The sequence below is a fragment of the Kogia breviceps genome, chromosome 2, assembly GCF_026419965.1.
Source record: "Kogia breviceps isolate mKogBre1 chromosome 2, mKogBre1 haplotype 1, whole genome shotgun sequence".
NCBI classification, from domain to species: Eukaryota; Metazoa; Chordata; class Mammalia; order Artiodactyla; family Physeteridae; genus Kogia; species Kogia breviceps.
Window position 1 is genome coordinate 4,443,117 of NC_081311.1, and position 22,929 is coordinate 4,466,045.

At 54.2% G+C, this 22,929-nt stretch overlaps 1 protein-coding gene across 7 annotated transcripts in view; it reads right to left on the minus strand.

The window, feature by feature from the left end:
• PTPRE (protein tyrosine phosphatase receptor type E) overlaps positions 1-22,929 on the minus strand; it is a 167,539-nt gene that overhangs the window by 47,352 nt on the left and 97,258 nt on the right. Inside the window, exon 1 of one of the 7 annotated variants that reach the window (XM_067024321.1) lies at positions 9,882-10,243. The exons of the other annotated variants lie outside the window; for them this stretch is intronic. The gene's annotated coding sequence lies outside the window, so the exon portion shown is untranslated. Of the gene's footprint in view, positions 1-9,881; positions 10,244-22,929 lie in introns of those variants that run through there. 7 annotated transcript variants of the gene reach the window in all.

A 22,929-nucleotide genomic window follows, 5' to 3' on the forward strand; every position in this document is an offset into this window, starting at 1 on the left:
GTAAAATACATAAACATAATATACATAAAATTGAATCTCATATATGTAAGGATATATATATAACTGAATCACTTTTCTGTACTTTGCTGTACACTTGAAACTAACACAACATTGTAAATTAACTAGACTTCAATAAAAATGGGAAAAGAAATGAGTTCACTAAAAAAAATATATATTTGAGTAAATTGTAGTGTAATTGATTAGAAAGTATTAATTGGTTTAACACAATCCAGAGAGGCAGAATTCCTAGGTGGAACCTTTTTCTCCCCCGTGTGCATCAATTCAAAAACCCTCCCTTCCAAACGTTCAACGACCTTTTAAAGGGGGGCCAGACGAGACCAGCTTATCAGGAATCAGACACCACGAGGTCTGCAAGGGCCTCCTGGAGCAGCGGGTGATTTGCCTGGTGTGACCAGAAGAGGGCACTAGACGCTGCAGAATTCAAGCCCAGCCCACCACCTAGAGGCCCTTAATCATAGCACTCAGGAGGCCAACGACAACCTGCCGGTCCCTGGCCGTTCACCCTCAAAGGGTTTGCACAAGCTACCTGGTAAACACAGGCACGAATCGGTACAAAAATAAGGCTTCAAACAGTAATTAAATCTAGACCGACTCTGAATGATTTGTACCTCATCAGTGCTTGCGCGCTCAGCAAACGTGAAGTACTGTGGGGCATATAAATAAAGCACGTTGCTCTCCGAAACTGCGATTTATCAAAACAGATGATTTCCAAGCAAGCAGACTTTATTTGTACAGCCTTCAAAAGTCAGCCAGCTCTACATTTGATTAAAATTGTCTTTTTTAAACCCCCCTTTGATGCGTTTTTAATACTATTCTTTAGGAAATGGCTCTGAGGCAGGCAGCCCGCTTGGTCCTGGAGATGCAAAGACCAATACAGAGCCGTCCCTGCCCTAAAGCAGCTCTCCTGAGCTGGAAGGATGAGTGCGGAACAGCTACCCCTAAGACACCCACTCCCACGCTCTGGAGACATGTGGCCACAGCACCAAGGAAGGAAGATGGGGGCAGTGATTCACCGGGGAGGTCACCAAGGCTCCCCAGAGGTGGAGGGCTAAGCGGTCCCTCCAGGACACAGAGGGGACGGACAGAGGCTTGAGGGAGACGACAGCACAATCTACTGTCCAGACAGTGGACGGTTCGTTCTGCTGGACCTCTGGTACGTGAAGGTAGCAGGGGTGAGCAAGGCAGAAAGATGGGGCTGAGTTGAGAAGGCCCTTGAGTGCCACGGTAAAGCGTTTGGTTTGGTGTTAAAGGCTCATTTTCCATCAACAACCTAGACTATCAGGGTTCCCTCACGGTCCAGTGGTTAGGACTCGGTGCTTTCACTGTTGGGGCCCAGGTTCAATCCGTGGTTGAGGAACTAAGATCCCACAAGCCTCGAGGTGCAGCCAAAAGTAAATAAATAAAACCCCCCAAAACCAAAACAACCCCCCCCCAAAACCTACATTATTAGAACCACTGGGGGCATTAAACAAAGATGCCGATTCCTGGGCCTAACTCCAGATTCCGGATGTTTGAAATCCAAATAAATGGGCAGTGATGGGTTTTACACAGACTGAAGCTGAAACCTTGGCTCTGAGCGATGAACCGCCACGGAAGTTTCGAGTGAGCCCTGGAAGCCATCGGGAGCCACTGTTAAGATGGGGAGGGAAGGAGGCGGATGTAGCCTTTGCTGCCCCAGATGGTCCTGGGGCTTGGGCTTCCCCTGGGAGCTGGTTAGGAACGCAGGATCCCAGGTCCCTCCCAGACCTCTCAACCTCTCGGAAGGTCCCTAGGTGGTTCCTATGTGCGTTACAATTTGAGAGGTGCTGGTCTAGGCAAAATAGATGATGGAGCAGGTCTGGACTAAAGCAGGACCATGGGACCGGAAGGGAGGCAGCAGGTGAGGGGGGTTTCAAGGGTGGCACCCACGTGGACGGTAATCAGCCAGACGTGGTGAAGAGTGGGGTGTCAGAGGCGCTGGGGTTTCCATCTTGGGAGGTGGATGGGAGGGGACATCATCCATCAGCTGAGACGGGGGAGTGGGGTCCCGCTTTGGGGGGGCTCCTATGACGCGTGACAGGCTAGCTGAGCTTCTGAGATAAAGTTCCTCACCCACCCTCACCGAAATCCCACGGGAAATGTCCTGCTGTCCTTGCAGCGGGTCGACAAGCTGTATTTCAGGGGGCTGTGCGCCGTGCTAGTGGAGACCACCGAGAGCAGGGGGGTCTGGGGATTGGCCGGAAGGGAGGGGTGGGCTTGAGTTCACTCCAAGGGTCAGTGGGAGGGAGACAGGTGAGGACGGGGTGCTTGGCTCAGGGATGGAGAGGGGAACTGGGCAGGAGACCGGGCAGCGGCAGCTGGGGGGAAAGGAGGAGGGCGGAGGCCGATGGAGGGGGAAGCAGAGCAGGAGAGCGCTTCCTCCTGCCCCGACCCCCCACCCCAGCCCTCGATCACAAGCCTCCTCTCACGCGCAACCCCCCCTCTCCTTTTCCTTGACTTGTCCCATCGGCTCCTGAGGTCCAGCGAGTCTGAGACCGACGCCTGCTCCCTGGGGCCCCACCACCCGGTGTGACTTACAGTCATTTGGGTGTTGGGTGTCCCAAGCAGGCCGGGTACTGCCCCAGCCACCCCGGACGATTGGGATCTTCAGCTCTGTGAGGGCTGGCGCCTTCCCTGAGCCGGTGTCTTTGAAGAGGGGCTGCCCGGCTGACCCCTCCTGCCCAGCGGGGCCTGGAAGTGCCCTTTCCAAGTAGCCCTGGGTGTCCTGGCCGACCGAACCAGACTGCCCCCTGCTTCCCCAAGAGGGTGGTGTTTTCCTTCTGCAGCTCCAGCCCCTCCCAGGTGGTTCTTCTGTTCTCGATTACACGGATAAAACAGACGAGGCTCCTGCACACAGGAGCCGATGAGGATTTGGGAGCCATCCCGCTCGAGATTTAAAGCCATCGCACTTAGAGCCCTCAGAATGGGCGCCGTGTACTTTCTCATCCAAATCGGGACCCTTTTGAGAGTGAAGGAGGGGCTAAAACAACTAAAGCTATACGCTTTCTAGAATAATCATTGAAGAGCATTTTGGTCTTATTACAATGGGAAGCTATTAAGGAGTTCTGTTCAAAAACTATTTTAAAAACTTAAGAAAAAATTCTAGATGACAAAATTAACCTATCAATGCACATTACAGCAATAGTTGGGGGAAAAACCTTTTTATATTGTCTTTATGAAAATAAAATAAAAACATGAACAGAATATTTATTCGCAGTACCTATTCACCTGCGCCAATAAATTTCTTAGCCTTGTCTGTTCTTAGTATGTTTCACTTGTAATATATTCTTCAATATCCTTAATATTTACATTTCTTCATGAAATTGCCTGTAATTTTTTTCAAAATAGCATCTTGTGAGCTCTCATCACTCAATTTGTTTATCCCTTCCTTGCTATTGTAAGAATAAATTTTAATGTCTTCCTGTTCAGAAACTGTGTTTTCAATACTTGTAATTCTATAGAAGTCTCAAAGCTGAGAGTTTTTGGTTTTGTTTTGTTCTGTGGTTGTGTTTTTCGGTGTTCCATTTGTTGATGGCTACTATTAAATATTTCCTCCTAATTTATAACAGAATGAAGCCAACCAACATTTAGGGCCTCAGTTAGAGAAAAGTTCACCATCTTTGGACACTCAGATCGATTTACAAAGTAATTCTTTGACGGCCTAAACATTTCTGAGATCTGATGCTGAACAGAGAAGGGAAAATGCATGCTATAAGCCGAAGTATTTTAGAAAATTCCACATCGGCTTCATTACCATATACATTTTTAGTTCAATTACTCTTGTAGTTATCACCATTTATAAAGTCTGACATCTACAGCCTCTATTTTAACCGATAGAACATCCAGTTGGTTTGGACACAATTATAAAGTATCTGTACACCACCATCAATTCTGAGGGTGATACACTTACCGCAAACATTTATATTATCCTACAAAACAAATAACTGTATCACAGATGTTGAATTCTTTCATCAAATTTTCAGTAACATCAGCAATCATGTCAGGTGCTTATCTCTGACGGAGCAAATTTTCAAGTTGTGGTTGGATTCCGTGAAATGGAAAGACCACAGAACTAAGATTGGAATTAACTGATTTTTCTGTTTGAAAATCACTATTTGACGATGACTCTGATCTCCAACTGGCCTCGTTTGACGGTTTGTGAGGTTCGTCTGCTATGGGAGCGTGAACACCTATCACTTCCCCTTCGGTAAGTGCACAGTGACACTTGGAGCTGAAAGCAGGCAAAATGAACGAAGAAGAGCCGTTTGATCTAAATGAAAAGTCACGCTTTGCGGAGCACCATGTCCTGCGTCTCCCACCCACCCTCCTCAGGCACGGGGTCCCTAAAAGAGCTGCTAAGTAGACGCGGATGCGGCAGTGCCTTGGGACTCAGTGACAGGATAGTGATAAATGGGTGTCCACTGACCCTCCACTCAGGAGCGTGGAAGACAGAGGAGAAGGTGGCCAGCTCCAAGGGCCGGGTGACCCCCGCCGGGTGAACCTCGGACCACGCTGCTTCCACCCACCTGGGATGAGACGTGGAGACGCCCAAAGACAGGGAGGGCTGGACTAAACCTCGGTGGCTAGGTTTACACACACGTTTGATTTCAAAGGCATGAGTTTACTGGCTCGTTGTGTGAACCCTGTACACCTGCAACGATCTGTTGGGTTGATTATTTGTTCATTCGTTCTTTCTTCTTTCAGTGATAATTACCGAGTCGAGTCTTTGCCAAAGTCTGGAGAGACAACGGAACAAAGCGAGCACAGCCTTCCCTCCCGCAGAGCTCCTGTTTCAGCAGGAGGCAGGAAATAACCAAATAATGACAATGGAACTCTGACGTGTCAGGACGGGGCCAGGGAGGTCTGAAAAGCCGCCTGGGGAGAGGGGTGTCTTCTCAATAAGGAGTCAACCGGTCCACGGTGGGGGGGTGGGGGGAGGAAGCGTGGGGGGGGGGCAGGAGCCAGGGGGCCTCCGATGCAGAGAACGTGGTCCTTAGGAAGCCCCAGGACCTGCCCAGGATAAGGAAGACCGAGGGTCTCTCCTGGCAATGCTGAGGATGGTTACCTTGAAGACATCCAGGAAAAGCTTTCCAGCAGGACCGCAGTAAAGCTCACTCCACAGGGCAGAATTACTCCCGCCCGGGGGGCTTCCTGGGGCCGGAGCTGCTCTCAGTGCGAGTGTCCATCTGGCACAGGGGAGATGCTCGGGGAACGGGGAACGTGGTGGAAGGAAATAAACCCCTTAGGCAAAAAGGCAGAGCAGGTTCCTGTCCACACCATCTACTGGGACTGAAGGCCCAGCTGCGTTTAGTGTCCGTCTGCCTCTGTGTCTCTGGTGCTCTCACCCTCTCTCTCTCTCTCTCCTCTCCCGCCCCCACCAGGGTGAAGGTCTTTGCCAGGCCACTTCACCACTCTGACCTTCCTTCCCAATTAGTTAAACAAGAGGATCCAAGGAGACGAGATAATAACTGTGAGTGAATCTTGCTAACGCATCAGCCTGGGCTGGTTATTAGAACTAGCAGGGCACCACGCGGGCTGCAGGGAGACTTTAAACTCAGCTCAGTGACTGCTGCTGGTATTTACCAAGAAGACGTCCTCCCCGTCACCCCCCTGGAGGCAGCCAGAGCAGTGGGCACAGCCTGGGGTGGGGAAAGCAGTGCCATTTCCACGACTGAGCCTGCTGGCCCGGAGCCTGGAGGCTCACTCACTCTGTGGTCCTCGTCTAGAATGTCTGTGCCTTGTCCCTGCTGTTTGCCTCCTGGGGGAGGTCGTGCCCTCCTGGGATGGTCTGTGTTGAGGGAGATAAGCTCCCTGTTGTCCCACAAAAGAACCATTTCTCTGCAAACAAGCTTCAGAAACAGCTTGGACAGATCCGGCTGCTGCCGCACTGACGCCCAGGAGCCACCAAATGCACGGAGGTGGGGCGAGGCGCCGGCGGCCCCTGAGCCCAAATGCGTGCGCCCAGCCCGGCTGTGCAGGGGCCTCAGCCAGCCTGTAATCAGAGTCCAAAGTCGGCCCCAACCCAGACACACGGCCTCTCTCCCTCGTCCCCCTCAGCTCCAGTGACGGGTCCCTCAGCTGTGCTGGGAGCTGCGGGCCAGGAGTAGCTTCCTCCAGCTGGGCACAGCCCATGCCCCTTGTCACCTGCCCAGGCGGGGCAGAGCCAGGGCCCAGGGCATTGTGTCCCCCGCTCCCCAATCGGTCCTGGGGAACGCCGGTCACAGGGACCTTCAGAGGCAGCTGGGGAAGGAGAAGATGGGAGAGCTCAGGGTGGGCAAGTCCACCTGCTCAGCCGGTGGGCTCGGGTCCTGGGGTGGCTGCGTGTGTCCTCCCGGGGGCGAGGCCTCCGGGCTCCACAGAGACCCCCCCGGCCCGGAGGCAGGCAGAGCTGTGCAGATCCTCTTTCTAAGGGCAGACAGAAACGGTTCCTCACCTCCCCTGAGCCTGAGCGCCGCGGCTTAGAATGTCTGCCACCCGCCCTCTCTGGAAGGTTCTAAGGATAAGGGATGAGACAGGTTGGGGAAGCTCAGTGCTCTCTAGGGACCCAACCCAGGCTCCTCCGGTCTCCAGAGCAAAGGGAAGCTGCCAGGTCCCTGGCCAAAGTCGGACGGAACCACCCGAAGGCCTCCCTCTACCTGCCTGGCTCTCCCCGGGGATGAGGAGGAGGGGAGGCCCGGGGTACACACGCCCTGTGCCCCCAGGCCTCTTGGCCTCTTTGCTCCTGCCGGACGAAGTCAGGCCCCTCTTCAGTCTCCCGCAGCTGTCACCCCCTGCCGTCCCAGCCAGCCGGGTCTGCCCGACTGGAGGGGGCATGTCTGGCGCAGGCGAGGGGCTCTCTCTGGAGCTGCTTATCCAGGCCCTCAGTGGAGGGCAAGCGGAAAGAGAAAGGCCAGCCATCGCGCCCTCTCAGGTGACCCCAAACTGCTTTACAGACCCTTCAAGGCCACGTGTGCACAAAGCCTGGCGGGTTGTATGCGCGGACGGAGAGTTTCACACGCTCCGGGCCTGCAGTTATGCACACGCTGCCCGCACCCTTCCGGGCTAGGGAGCAAAGAGAAGGCCAGGAGGACAGCCTTCTGGCCGCTGACAGATCCCGAGGCAGACGGCAGCTCAACCAGGATGACCAGACGTGGGAACTCAAAGATCCCAGAAAACCAACAGGCACTGCTGTTCACCTACCGTCGGGGTTACCGCTCGACACCCGTGGGGTGCGGGTCAGCGAGAGACGAACCTGGGGCTCCGGGCATCCCTCCATCCCTCAGGCCCCTGAGAAGGGACTGTGCTTGGAAAACAGCCACCAGGAGCCCAGACGGACAGCGGGTTTCCTCGGCTGCTCGCCTGGGAAACAGACAGGGCAGGGCAGCACCGACTTTCTGAAATCACCCCTAATAAGACAAGTCAAGCACTTTCTGCCTGCCGGGCACAGAGCTGAGCCCCTCCCAGCCTCCTGATAAACCCTTGAGGAAGCAGGGGCCACTACGAGCCGAGCCTCAGGGCCTCGAGTATCTAGGTATCTGGTACCTGATCCCACCACGCCTGTTTTCTAGAAAATCAGGACAATATTACCCATGGGGCAAAATTATTACTTTTCTATGCATTGGGGAAGAATAAAAAGAAGAAGAAAGATGTATTTTCCCGGTAAAGGAGAAACAAACCCGGACCTTTCCCAAGCTTCAGGGTTGAATATACTTACAGGAATGAGAGATTTCAATAACAACGGTAAGACCCCCTTAAGCAGTGAAATGTGCAGACTCAGCAAGTTCCCCCTGTATCCACAGCCACCCTGCCTTTTCAGAGAAGGCTTTGCTTGTTCAAAAGGAAAAGATGCAAAAGGGCGCTTTTTATCGTAGCTAGTGAACGTTGGAACTTCATTGCGTTTGGACAAAGGCAACTGCACAGGTCTAAATGTCGAACCATTGAAATGTCATTAAAAGGAGACTAGCGAGGAAGCCCACGTGTTCGGAGAGAAAAAGGGGAAAGACAGCCAGGGGGCAATGAAGGAGGCAAGCCTGGGCAGTTCGGCCAGGCAGGGCCCGCGTCGCCCGCCGTGTCCCCCGGGGTCCCCTCGTCTGAGCCTCCCCTGACAGCAGCCCAGAGAGGCGGGCGCCACCTCTGCCTTGGACAGACAAGGACAGGGAGGTCGGAGGGTGAGCTGCTGGCCACCACCCAGGCTGCCAGGGCAGCGGGCACCGGGGGGATGATGGTGCCCCGTCCGCAGCCTGAGGCACGTCCTGGGCTCAGCGAATCCCAGAGACAAGAGAACTAGAGAACTCGGCTCAAGGAGAGGCTGGATCCTGAGTGAGAGGATGCAGCCCGGGGAGACGGGTGTGAGGAAAGCAGATGTCATAGCCGCCGTCAGGTGACGTTACTTGGCCTCGAAATAATGGATACTACAGTCTTTTTCCAAATTTGAGGCCATGAGTCCTCAATCCATTCGGAAAAATGGCCCTTCCGCAGAGCTAACTAAAGTCTCTCCCTTTTAATTGGGGGAAATATTGATACAATAAAATCAGCTGATGTAATAGCATCTGAAAATGTGTCTTGGCGTTTGATGACAAAGTGATCTGTTTAGGAGTCACAGCGCTGCCTGCTTTTAGGAGCAAAAGGGGACTCTCTGCTCTCCACTAGTGAAGGTTTGCTTCAAGCCCACCGAGGTCCACGGACCTCACAAAGAAAAGTAGATCCTGAAAACTGGGAGCAAATGAGCGCATCGATCTATGGTCCAAACTTTCTGCGTGGTTCGTTTTCATCACTATCCTCAGAGAAATGAATGGAGGGACTTTGCGAGTTCTCACCTCAGAGAGAAGACGAGCCACGTGTTTAATTCAAGGACAAGTGAGTCCTCGAAATGGAGCCCGGATGGACGGGTGTGGGTCAGCCCTCAGACGCGGCCCCACTGCCTCCGGACTTGGGCCACGCGTGCTGTCCCTGGGGTTCTCCGGGGCCCTCTGCTGTCTGGCAGGAAGGTCTGAGCAGAGCCATCCTGGACCCGTGCGGGTGAGAAGCGAGGGCAGCGCGGGTCTGTGCAGCCTCCCACCTCCCAAGGCCTCGGCGGCCAGCCTGGAGGGCAGCTTACCGCGTGCCAACCAGGCCGGTTCTAACGACAAACGGCAGAGACGTGAAGACACTCGGCGTGTGGGAAACAGCGGCGCCAGAGCCGGAAAGGAAGTTGCCCTCCCCTGCGAACACCAAGGGGACAGGCCCGGGCCGGCCATCCCAGCTCCCGGAGGCCCTCAGTCCCCACGCCCGGCGCGGGGCTCTGGCGCTCGCCCGCTCCCACGGGGCGCACGCACACGCTCCGCGTACTGCACGGCACGCGGGGCTCGGCTTCCCCCCCCCCGGCGGGCCTCCACGCTCCTCCGCGCTCCCGAAGGGCAGCTTCCAAGGTGTAAAGATGCGCTCTGAGGCTGCGGGCAGCGTGGGCAGGCGAGAGGTTGGTAGCAGGTGCGGGGAGGCGGCGCTGGGGATATGCCGAGCTGCGAAAGGAGTGGGCAGAGCTGCGGACACCCGCTGCGTGGGGCGCTCCCTGTCACTAAGGCTGCAGCAAAGCAGTCTGCCGCCCTTTCCACCCTTGGGAGTCCTGGGGGCTTGCTTTGCCGGGGCCCCTCGATTCCCACCCCTGTCTGTAAACACACACCCACCTGCGGCCCATTCATGCCCGGCCCAGAGTTCACGATGTACCACCACCGGGGAAGCCCAGAGAGCTCACGGCCACGGGGCAGGTGAGAGGCACCCCCCGCAGGCCGGCACACACTCCAAATCCACGCAAAGTGCACACGTGGCCGTGAGGGGGACGTTCCACAGCGCGGCGCCGGCAGGCCGGCCGCAACGCAGCAACTTACTTTTACGTATTTCATCTGCGAGGCCCTTTGGCTAAATGATGGGTCCGGTATGGTGAGTAATTCAGGGCCGCTGGGACCGCTGGTCGGGAGGAGGGAGTGACACAGCCACGCGGGGTGGTTTCCAGGTTTAAAAGCCTTGGACACGGGGGAGGATAGGGCTCTGATGTCTCTGTGGGGCTGGGTGCGTCTCGCAGGCAGCAGCATCCAGGCAAGAAGTGGGGAGGATCGGAAATGCATGCCCAGAAAGCCTGGAGAAATACCTGGGAAGAGCACCCGGATACCAGCGTGTCCCAAATATTTCACGGGGATACTGATCCTGAGACTCGTCCGCTGTTTATTGGGAACTCGGATTTCGCTGGGCTTCCTTCGGCCGGTTTTAATTTGCCGTATCTGGTTCCCCTATCAGAGGGTGTCAGGGTCGTGGTCTGTAAGTCGCTGGAAGGAGGGGAGTATAGCCCAGAGAACAGAGAGGAGCTCTATGGAGAAGGCGACCTCGGGGAGGAGCTGGTTTGGAGGAGGGGCGGGACAGTGCCTTCAGGGTCAAGTCTGCAGCCCTGTGGACCACCCGGCAGGTGCTGTGTCCAGCAGGCAGGTGTGACGCTCCCAGGGAGTTCTGGCTGGAGGTGGAGCTTGGGAGCTGCCAGCAGTCAGGTGACCTTGGCAATGGCTGAAGGACCTGAGAAAAGCAAAAGTGAGAGAAGAAATGGGGCACGGCGTGAACGCTGGGGCCACTGACGCCTAGAGGCTCCCGGAGAAAAGAAAGTCAAACAGACCAGGAAGGAAGAGTCAGACAGATCTGGGAGAACCGGGGCGGGGGGGGGGGGGGGGCAGAGGAGGGGGCCCCAAGCCCTGCCCGCCAGGGGGCGCAAGTCCTCCTTCCTCCGTGGTAGCTGTGACCCTGCAGGGCTGTTGACGCCCTTTCTCCTCCAGTGGTCACGGCAGTGGAGATTTCCACGTGTCCCGTTTGGGAGTTAGTCTGGCGTGACACTGACTTTCACTCTCCTTTAGAAAACTACAGCACAAGCTCAGATCATTCACCTAACGGGTCCCGGCGCTGGCACTGGAGTCCTGGCAATTCAGACCCTTCCAGACATGGGGCCGGAAACTCCACTACACCAACGCTAGTGATGAACGTGGTCACGTGTACGTGGACCTCTGGCCAGTCCTTGGTCCTGAGCTCCCCTGGCCCAGCCCAGGCAGACACAGACAGGGGCAGCCCCAGACCCTCAGCTGAGATTCCCTGGGAATGTGGGAGATTTCCCAGCAGAACTGGGAGTTTTGTTGCAAACATCACAGGCTTGGTTTGAGGACCGTCTAAAGTAAAAGTCTCAACACGACATCCTTTCTGTTTAATAAAGTCAGTAGAATTTAACATGGTGATTGGACTTGGATCTTTAGCCATTCAACTTTTTCCTAAAAAGTAGGTAATTTGTCCTCCACGGCAGGGCAGAGGGTACAGGACATTTAGTTTACTCTCTCTCTTGTCCTCGTGTCACGTTCTTCTTCTCTTGTGTTCATGAGATTGGGGGCTCAAAGGAGACCAGGTGTGCAGGAGCCGCCTGTAAACGGGCACGGATTGCTCAGGTACACAGGGCGAGGCCGCGTGGAGGGGCTCAGGTCCGCAGGGAACGTGCAGGCACAGGGCGCAGAGGACCCGGCTTCCACACCCAAGTTGGCGCCTGTAAACTGAACTTTTCGTGATTCGAGAACAAGACTTGACTTGTTGGACGAATGGGTACATTCTGGAAGAAGAGGGTGTACAGTGTGGGGGAATACGAGCCCTGGAAGTTCAACCTCTGCCCCAATTTGACTGGTCTCTTGGAAACTTTAAGTTATTAGATTCAGGGGGAGAAAGCAGGTGGCTGTGGACGGATGTCTCAGTTTACTTGTCTGGAAAGTGGGGCAATAAACCTACTGTTACTCCATCCTCAGCTGGCCGTGTGCTGAGCTTACCTCCTTAGTGTGAGGCTTAGAAGGCATTTCCCTGAGCAAAGCAGGGGCCGTCAAAGGAACAGACAGAGGATCCCAAGCAAAGCGTCCACACTGGGAATTCCACGAAATCTACTACCACTGAGGCTGACGCAGCAACAGAGAGTGGCAGCTGCTCTTCAAAGAATTCAGGAAGTCCATTACGTCTAAGAGTAAAAGGTCCTTTATAACTCGCGTCTGTGCTCTGTTTTATACGCACTCCTGAAGACCTGTGTGCACACTTGTGGATTATATGCTGAAATGGATTTCATCAAAGAATTCTGAAAAATCACAAGGACGACGTAAAGCCCCTGTGTACCTGAACCTCTCATGTACTGGTCCACGCTGAATTCCCCGCCTGCCCAACTGAACAGGGCCTGATACTTGGGGCAGATCAGCACAGCGAGGGGCTGAGGACACGGCAGCCTCTTCCCTGGCCACGAGGAAGGACCCGTAAGAACACAGGCTGTGTTACAGGTGTCTGTAAGTCTGTTAGGGGATAATTTCAATTTCCTACAGAAGTTGCAAGTTCCAAGTATGCAACGTGCCCTCTTGGAGATGACGAAAAAGTGAAGAGCTTCTTCTGTAAGAATTAAGTTTTTCTCCATTACAGTAGAGACAACAGAATGACACATGACTAAAGCTCCAAGGAAGCTTCTCCAAAGCACATCTTCACCGACCCCAAAGCTGTTCTTGAATGTCTTTAAACACCACCGAGCCCACCGACCAGTCACCTACTAGAGAACGTGAAACTAACCACGTTTCCATAGTTGGGGCCAAACAAGACAGGAATGAAGTACAACTAGACTTTTATTGCAGAAGTTTTTTTCCCTATTGAGAAGAAAACCATCCTTCTTATTATCATAAAAGAACAAAGGAAGAAACCCCTGAAAACCTCTAGGTGTACCTCTTCATCCTGAGTGGCAGTTACGTAAAACCAGAGACGACAGACAAAGGTTCTGCTGCCTCACCTTAAATATTGTGAACAATGCCACAATCAATTGTTCGTGAGCTTCACAAATTACCAATAATTCATTTTTCCTACACTTGCAGTAGCTGACTGTCATTTCACAGAAGATATAACATCACTGAATCCTTTCTTCATTACAAATCACCACCTCGGCAGTGACAAGACAGTTCTGTTGGGATAGTCTTTAGATCTTACCAAAACCAACCAAATTATTATTGCAGAATAATGATTTATGAGCCAGAAAAAAAATGCCCAGGAGACACAAAGTTAATCTCTACAGATATAAGTAAACAACAATTAATAGACACCAAGGATCCTGCCCCAATGCCTTCTCAGTTCTTGTTACTTTTTCAATCAGAAATCGCCATGGCCCTAGGGGAGGGTGCTATCAATTTATGTGTAGCAAATATGAATGGTGATCTTCACTCCCTGGGAAAGGTACTAGGATTATTTTTTGTTCTCATCATATTGTACCTTAATATTCACGGAGATGTCCTGGTGCTACAGACCAAGGCACTGCAATCTCACTGAAGGTGACTCTTCAGTGATGGTGGTTTCTTTCCACCTGAGCCATCATTTCGGGCCTGTCCACGCGGGTCTCCTGGGCAGACGCCACCCGTGCCCTCGTCCGCTTGGGCAGCGCACCCACCTCCAGGGCCCTGCCCCTGGCCCTGCCCTGGGAAGCTCTGCTCTCTCCACCCTAGCCCAGCGCCCTGGAGGTCTCTGCTGGTACCTGCAGCGGGGGGTGTGATCCATGTGCCTTCCCGTCTGCTCTCTCTTCTGAACTCGAATGTGAGCTCCTGGGAGCCATGCCATCTCAGGGTCTTGCATTTCCTGAGGGCGGGGAGGTGCTACACAGGGGGAGGGCGGCATCTGCAAAGCATCCAGTAACATTGTAGGGACGTTGTCAGGAGGAGGCCAAGGGAAGCCTGGGCCTCTGCCGGGGGGTACGGCTTGGGCTCGGGGAAGGACAGGCCCCCACCACTCTGAAGCTGCCATGCCTCCTTTTCTAGACCCGAATTTCACTAACAGCCGGAAGAACACCCATCAGGGCCATGTGGATCCACCTGCCGATGCAGGAAGATTCTCAGAGGCACAGACACCATTTTCAAACAGGCTGGGGAGCCCCGGCCTGCCCTGCTTTCTCACTCGGCCCTCATCTAGGGTCCTGCCTGAGAAGCGCACCTGCAGGGAGCAGGGGTGCTGGGTCCCCCTGTGGAGCCCAGGGGCTGCTGAGGGAGGAGGGGCTTGTGCTTTAAGTGAGGCATGTGAAGAGTTCTCCGGGGCTTCAGAATATGGTCAGGACACCTCCGAGGGGGTGATCAGGTAAGACCACTTCCTCTACCTTGTGACTTCCGCTCACCTTTTACCTGGGCTGTGTCAGTAAATCAATTTGTGACGTCCTTCAAACAGGGTCCGTAAATAAACCAACACTTGCATCCCTACCTCCAGGGACCGTAAGCCAACACCCTCCATCTAATTGCCTAGACAGGCTTGCTGCAGCCTTGGGTTAATTTAACTCGGCAAATATGCCGATCGCCTGGGGACAGAGCTTGGCCAGTGGTCGATAACTAAATGCACATTCTACAGTCGTTCCTGAAAACTGAGGTTAATTACACTGGAAATCAAAGCCCTCGGGAAAAAGATGTAGAATCGACAACAAAGTCAAATAAAGATGGTGACCCTTCACCTAAAAGCAGCCTCAGGAGAAGCAAAAGGGAAAAGAGCCAGTAAGAAACCTGGAACTCCAGCATCATATTTTTCCTTCTTTGTTTCCCCCCGAGAGCATTTTTCAAGGTGTCTTTGGACCTTTCTCTTCCCCTCTGTCGCAGGCAACCTAGGTCCTGTAATGGGCGGTGGCCAGACTCCCGGGCACAGTGCAAGCAGAAGAGATCGCTGCGTGACCCTGGGTCCCGGCAGGAGCGTTGAACGACAGACTCTTGGCTTTGGAGGGTGCTGTAGCTTGACTTTCTTCCGAGCGCTCTGCTTGGGCTAATTCTGGCAACAGCGTGCGTTCCGGAGCACCCACTCCCTGGGGAAGGGTGGAGGTGGTCCCGGGGGGAAGGGGTGCAGAAGCCGCCCTGAGGCTGCACGTGTCTGTGGAACAAGGCGCCAGCCGGTCACTGCACTTTAGCTTCCATTAAATCCAGCCTGCCTCCATTCTGTGAGCAGCTCCCAAACCCGCAGGGCTTCTGCTCTGGCCGCCGAGGCTCACGGGATGAGGACCCTGGCCCCGCCGAGGAGGCCACAGTCTCCTCCACGCCAGCACAGCACGTGGAGGATGCACGCCACCTGCACCCGAGACGTTGGGTCTCAGCGCCTGGGTCCTCTACCCTCCTGTGCACAAATGCCGTCTCCTTGAGTTGAGCAGGGCTGAGATACGGTTTAACCACGCCTCTCAACTCGGGTGGCTCCCAGTAAAGTCCATCCCTCCCGGTGGCCCCCAGGCCGGACGCCCTCACCGGCCCCCCAGGACGGACCAGGATGGACCAGGAGCCTCAGCGCTGTGAGCTTGTCCAGGGTTGGGCTCTTGGTAGTTGGATCCGCACGAAACCGGAGGGAAAGGCACCAGCTGGCTGGAGTCCCGGGGGACAGTGGGGGCAGGGCTTCCCAGGGGGCGGGCCAGCTGGCCAGGGGATCCACAGAAGCCACTGGCCATTTTGTCACCCCAAAGCCCAGTGTGTCATTTTGTTATCTAAACTGAGGCGAGGTGAGATCCAGATTTATCTAGCTATCCAGCCTCTAAAACCCAAATACCGACCCACGGTCAGACTAGGGCAGTTTCTTTTGTACACTGAACTGTCCTTAAGTCGGTTTCTGTTGCTGGCAACCAAACGGCAGAAATACAGTGGGAAAAACCGCTTCTATTTGTGGTCCGATGATATTATATCTGGATTGGGGGTCAAGAGATCAATCAGCAAAATCAAAATCAAGTAAAAACTGGCTTTGCATCAGTGCAAGATGTCACCCTTGAGCCAAGAGCAAAGTCAGGATTTTCTGAGGCACAACTCTGCACCTTGTCGCATCTAAAGCACATCACTGGGTTACTTAAATTCTGACGCTTCAGTAAGAAGGCCCACCGTCAATTACCAGCGATCAATTTTTCTGGCTTTGAGCATAATTTCTCTGCCTTTCATTCCCACAAGCCCCTTGCAAAGCGCGCGCGCGCGCACGCGCACGCGCACACACACACACACACACACACACACACACCCCTCCCACCTCCCAGCAAAGCCTTTGGGAGCCCAGGGAGAGAATCCTGATCTCCCTGGAGAGGCTCTTGGTGCTTCCTTGTGACAAGGGTCCTTGCACAGGGACCGTCACTCTGAGTTTGGGTAAAGCCAGACTGTCCGTCCTCACAGCTCATATGCAGAAGGGCAGGGGTCCTTGAGGGGAACAATGGGTGCTGTCACCCTGCACCTCCCACGGGACCCTGCCCTAGCACCCCTTCCCACCTCTCCTCCATTCACCAGTTTGGCTTTGGTCTGAGACCCCGGTCCAAGGGGGGCCTTGGGGACAATCCCAGGGCACATCGGTGGGTGCTCTTTTGTCGAGCAATGACTAGATGAGCGAACGAGCAGACGGGCCGGGCTTAAGCGGACACACCACCGAAGAGTCACCGAGTGGCAGCCCCACGCCCCAGGCTGACGCTGCGGCCACGAAGGTGAATCCTACAGAAGGCCCTAGACGTGCAGCATTTAGAGGAGCAAGAACACCACGGAGCAGAGCCTGGCCTGAGGGCTCGCTCCCCAGCACTTGGGGCCTATTGAAGTCCCAGGACGAGACTGGGGGGGACAGAGAGGTGGAAGCACCGCAATTACAGCACAGTCTGATGGGCGGCTCACCGGTTCCACCCCGTCCCACCGAACTTCTGGGAAAGGAAGAAACGTGTGCATCGCCAAGGCCGCACGAGTATAGATTTTGGCTGCGTGAACAAGACCTGTTTTGACTGGACCACAAGACGGGAGGTTCAAGAGGCAGGACGACAGGGAGCTGGCAGAGGAAGGCGCCGCGTCTGACCTGGAGCCAGAAGCCGCCGGGCAGCTTGATGGCTCTGTTTGCGCTTTGAAAGGCCCCTGAGGACGCGCGTGCGGCCAGGAGCCCAGGAAGCAGCGTCGGGGCGCCAACGGAGCTTCCCATCCAGACAAGGACCGTGATTCCGACTTTTGGCCAGGACGCCGTGGATCTAAGGAGTCTCCCTCATGCTCCTCACTCCAGAGCTCCCATCACCTCCAGAATCCACCTCCAATCAGTCACTTGCTCTCTGAAAACGTCCAGAACGCGCTCTCAGTCTGCGGGGCGAGAGTGGAGGGCCGCAGCCGGTCTGCGGGTGTGTCGCGGGGATGAGAAGCCCACCGAATGAATTTGGGGCCAGATCTGTGTGCGGTCCCTGTGGGCCCCGCAGGGAAGGCAGGAAGGGGCCCCTCTGAAGCCGGCCTTCAAGGCTGCCAAGGTCGCGATTTTCATCAAATGAAAATCCTGCCACAGCCTTCCATTCAGTAGCTTCCACTGCCCTCGGGGTTGAGGCCAGACGGGCCGGGCCGGGTGGGTTTGGGCAGTGGCCCCGTCTCCCCTTCCAGTGCCCCCCTCCGCTCCCCCCGCCCAGCAAGCACGCCAGCCTTCCTGCTCCAGGTCGATGACTGCCTCCGGCTGTTTAGAGCTGCCTCCCCACTTGGTCTGCCAGCCAAGCTCCCGCTGACCCTGGGCTCTCTGAACCCAGCCATGCGCCCCGGGAACCCGTGCCCCGGGAGACCCGGGCACCTGCTTCCAGGCCACCTGCTCCCCACTGGGCTCCCTGAGCGACCGCCTTGTCGGTCTCCCCTCTGCCTGAGCCCCTCAGCTCCGTGGCTCTGCAGTCCCACGAGCACACAGCAGGTGTTCCACGCGTGCACCTGGACACGTCTGCCTCCTTCTCTCTTGGATGGGCGCCCTCCTCGCCCACACTCCCTACACCCTTGCAGAGGAAAGGAGGAACAGGAGGGACACTCCAGCAGACGCCTGGCTGACTGATCCAGGGCAAAGGCGGGCTTTATGCCCTCTGACCATATTCTCCCAAGACCCCAGCCGGCACAGGTCTCCCGACCAGGAAGACAGGAAGGCTGACAGGTCACTGTCACTTGCTCTGAACTAGGTGAACACGTTCCTCTACACTGCACTTGAAGGAAAGTCAAGATCCTAGCAATAAATTCAAAATGGTGCCATTGCATGGGCTGGGCAGCAATTTGGAGAGGGGGACCCTCCTTCCCCTCCCGCCCGCCCCCAACACATCACATCACACCTGCTGGTGAGGGATGTGCTTCTCCACCTGGATGCTTCGAGGGGTAAAACATTCACTGAAGCACGGAAGCCACAAACCCGAGCCTGCTGACGCAGTGTGATCCGCGGACAGTCTAGGTTGGATGTGCGCCGGGTTTTGAAAGTTTTTCTTTTATTTTTAAAGATACAATTTTAAAGATAAAATTCCATGCAGTCAAATGCAGACCTCTAGCCTATGGTTTGATGAGTTTTGTCGAACGTATACCCCCACGCAGTCAACATGAAGAGCACTGGCCACTTTTCCAGAAACTTCCTTCTTGTCCGCTCTCCCCCAACCCCAAGAAGCACGCACTCTTCTGGTTTCCATCTACGGAGACGGTTAGCTCTGCCTGTTCTTGAACCTCCTGTAAATGGAAACACGATACTCTTTTGTGTTCAGCTTCTTAAATTCAACGGGTTTCCAGGGCTCCTCCTCGCGGCCGTGGGCATCAGAGGTCCACCCCTGTTCACTGCTGAAGAGTTTTCCACCGCACGACTACCACATGTTGCTTACCCATTCTCCTCTTGACACACATTTGGGTTGTTTCCCAGTCGTTTGCTATTGGGAGCAAAGCTGTTATGAACTTGGGTACAAGTCTTTTTTTGTGGGCAAGTGTTTTTCCCTCATTTGAAGTGAATGTCTGTAAGTGGAATTGCTGGGTTCAAGGCGTAGGTGTATGTATGCTGATGACTTGCAAGGATTTAAATTAGTTTGAAATATTTTGAAAGGGGGAGAGTCTACCTAAGCCTGGAGATCTGGCTTCTCTTGGGAAAACCAGGTCTGGCCTGAATGCCTGCCAGGCTGTGGGAGTGGGTCCCTTACCAGGAGCCTGGATGGGCGGCGTGCCACGTGGCTCCCAGTGCACCTCCTTTGTCACAAAGCCCGTGGCTGCCACTCCACCAAGGGACACCTGGGCCCGGTGTCCGCATTTCAAGTGCCTCTCCAGCCGCAGCACTCTCGCTCAGAACGCCAACACGGGATTCCGAAATCGGGGTTGGGGGAGCCTGAATCTTCTCCCGACTCAAAGCAAGAAGTTGTAGTAATTCCAAGTGAAACGCTTCCTTTTCAGGCCACCACGACTATCCACAGCTGTGGGAGGATTTTAATCTGGTTCGGTCTTCTTTAATAGGCGGCAGATACACAGTTTTTAATCTTCTTTTATTAAAAGTAAATCCACCCTCCTCGCCCAGGTCTCTTGTGTAACTGCCTAATTAGGGCAGAAGCTTGGCCCAGCCCAACAGGGTGGGTCGCTGTCTCTTAAGAAGGAAAGACTTCAAAGAAATGCGGGCAGCTCCTGAAAAATGTTAATTGGGAAACAATGTGCATGAATTATGTATAACCACACCTCTGGTTATTTGGAAGAAAATTTTGCCTGCAAATTGCAACTAAGAAAAGAACTCGCCATATTTCGGAACTCAAAGAAGCTGCTTTGGAACCTCCCTGGACACCTCAGCCGTGGTGGATACACACACTATTTGTGTCTGGAGGGGAGGTAGGGGCCAGGGTCCCTTCTGAAGGCCTCGCCCACTTCACGCCTGAAGCAAGGTCGCTTGGATCTAATCTGAGTAAGTCAACTGTCGCTTCATTTATTCATTCATTTATTCATTCAACTACTTACTGGCACCTACTGTACAACAGTGAACGAAATAAACAAGACCTCCGTCAGGGAGCTCTCTTTATTTATTTTTGTAAAAATATTTATGTATTTATTTTTGGCTGCGTTGGGTCTTTGTTGCTGTGCGCGTGGCTTTCTTAAGTTGTGGTGAGCGGGGGCTACTCTCCGTTGCGGTGCGCGGGCTTCTCATGGCGGTGGCTTCTCTTCTCGCGGAGCACAGGCTCTAGGCGCGCGGGCTTCAGTTGTTGTGGCTCCTGGGCTCTGGAGCGCAGGCTCAGTAGTTGTGGCGCACGGGCTTAGTTGCTCCGTGGCATGTGGGATCTTCCCAGACCAGGGCTTGAACCCGTGTCCCTGCATTGGCAGGTGGGTTCTTAACCACTGCGTCACCAGGGAAGCCCCAGGGACCACTCTTTAAACACCTTCTCTTAATAATGTGGGGCTGTTTGTTTACAGGATTGCTTTTCTCAACAGGTTCTACCCCTGAACGTTGACTTCTATCAAGATATTTTCTACCACCAGCCCTCAGTGGCGCTCAGGATTCAGACTCTCCCTCCATTTCTAAATCGTCCCCACAGGCTTTCTGATAGACAGCCTACCTGCTATTTGTTTAGACCACACGGATTCAGGTCCGTAGGACAATTCTGTGTTTCCCCTCCTTAACGGTTTTGGGGGAGTCTATTCTCTCTGCCACCCTCTACTCAGCTAGCTGATTAGTTTCCATCTGGTAAGCCTAAACACTTTAAGTAAAATAGTTCCGGGGTTACAGTTTTCATTATTGATGCTCTGTCGGTAAACTACCATCAACACCATATAATTATGGAAAATTAAAACAGCAGCACAGCAGTAAACCAAAAAAGGTACCCTTTGGGAATATTAATAAATTGATACTCTTCTCTTTAATAGAAAATTCATGCTTATTTCATAAAATGGTTTGCTCTCACTCTAGAAAACATTATGGCGCTCATGAATTTTTAAAGAAATGCTGATTTGAGTACGACCAGGAGCCAGTAATAGAGATTTGTTTACGTGTTTATTCATTCAACAAATATTTACTGAGTGTCTTCTGGACACAGAGCATAGGAGGTGGCCTTGTTAATCAACAAGATTAGACAGAGATGTCGCCTTCAGGGGATTTCTACTCTGACCGGGGGCCAGTACTCTCGTGAAAAGAACTTCCGTGGGTCAGGGTGGGGTTGCGGGGAGTGACCACACCAGACCACTTGAAAGTCTGCTCTGCTCTTGCCTTCGATATAGACGTCCTGGGTACTGTGGATGCCTCAGGGACCAACCCCCATTCCTGACTTTGGGAAGCTCCTGTGGGCAGGAAACCATGCCTCTACGTTGCCTAGCACGTACTACGTGCATCATCACGACCCCTGAATTGAGCAGAAATCCAGGCAGTCAGCGGCACGTCTGTCGGGAGAAGCTGATGGGTGGGCTCCTTCCTGAGGCTGGAGCCTCTTCCTGTTCCTACCCTGGTCAGGAGCTCCACCTGGGGTTTTGGCAAAGCAAGAGAAGAAGGTAGCAGCGGCTATTTCAGCTGTTGGGTCCTGGGGATGCTGCGTCTGTTCTCACGAGCAGAGGGCAAGGAGAAGTTGGGCGTATTGGCCAGGAAGCTGCTGGGCTTCTGAGTGCCCAGGATGGCAACTATCCTCGGGGCATTTCATTGTCCCAAAATTGCCTTTGTGACTCACTGGGAGGCCCCAGAAGGCAGCCAGTCTAGTGCAAAGAGCCCTGACACCTGTTTCCTCTACCTGTCACCCCGGGCCAAGTCTCTTGCCCCCCTCCTCTGTGGTCTGGGGGGCACAGGGCCTGCGTATTAAGACCCATAGGGACGCAAGTGAACTCTCGGCCCAGGTTCTGCTCTGAGCAGGTGGGAGGGAGCAGCTACAGATGCAACCCCGGTGTTCGGGGTGCCGCCCCTGCGCCGGCACTTTCGAGGCACCCACAGCTGCGTGGTGCCCTCCGGTGGTGCAGGGCACCCCTAAGATGCTCACGGCCTAATAGGACAGACAGACACACAATAATGAGCGTGGAGTTAGAAAGCGGAATATCCCAGAGGGCCAGGAGTGCCCAAGAAGGAGCATTCAAGTGATTCAAGTGTTATAATTCTATAATTTGTTTTACTGGCTCAACTTGCACCCGAGTTTGGAAGCATCAGGAATGCTGGCGGGGGCGGGACCCTGACTCCACGCATGCGCAGTCGCTGCAAACCCGGACGCGATGCCAGAGATGACCAGCAGGTGGCGTAGGCGGGGAGGCCAGGGACCAGCCCATCCGCACCTGTCCGGGGCTCCCAGACCCCAACCCAGAACGTTCCCACCCCTCCTGTGAGGTCAGGCTCTCACCCACCCAGCATCCTTCCAGGGTCACTCCAGAAACGGGGTTGCTGGTACCTGCACAGCGCCGCACAGCAACCCCACCAACGCCAGGACCATTATTTGTTCTCTAATAATCCTTCTCTCCCATGCATTCTAGCGAAGGCATTAGTAACTAGCACTGTGAGATGCCTCCGAATTCTCCGGAATGGGCACCCTCACACCTCTTTCCCAGCCTGGAACTCTATTTCATAATCCGTGGACACTCTACCTCTCCCTCAGTTAAGAAATTGAACACTTGAACGGACTTTCCTCCCCTGGCGTGAGAGAGACTGTAAATCAGACAGCATGGCACGTTCAGGAAATTGGCTTTGTTCCCACCGTAGCGATTCTTCCATACGCGTTAAAATTAATTATACTGGAAACTATAACTCAAATTATGTACAAATAAAGTGGTGGACAAGGGCAGAGGTAGGAGTTAATTAAGACGGAGGACTTCCAGGACATGCTGGCCTATCACTTGCTTCCATGTAATGGATCAGTTATCAGTTATTTAATAAACTGACTGATGACAACTGCTTTGATATTTATGTTTGGGGGAAAAGCGATGGAGAGAGAGAAGGAGGCCAGGAGGGCAGGGAGGAGAGGAGAGGGGGCAATGAGAGGGGGGAAGCCAGGAGCTGGACAGGGTGGGGACTGCCTGTCCCCGGTGTGGTGACGTCCCTGTGCCCCGGGGAGGAGGAGCAGCTTTGTATTCCTCGGTCCGAAGAAAGATGTCAGTTCCCGAGCCAAGCTGTGCTCTTCTGTCTCTTGCCGCCCGGGCTGGCCTTGGGGGCCGCCGGCCCCGCCACTTTATCTGAGAGCCTGCCTGTCAAGTGGGC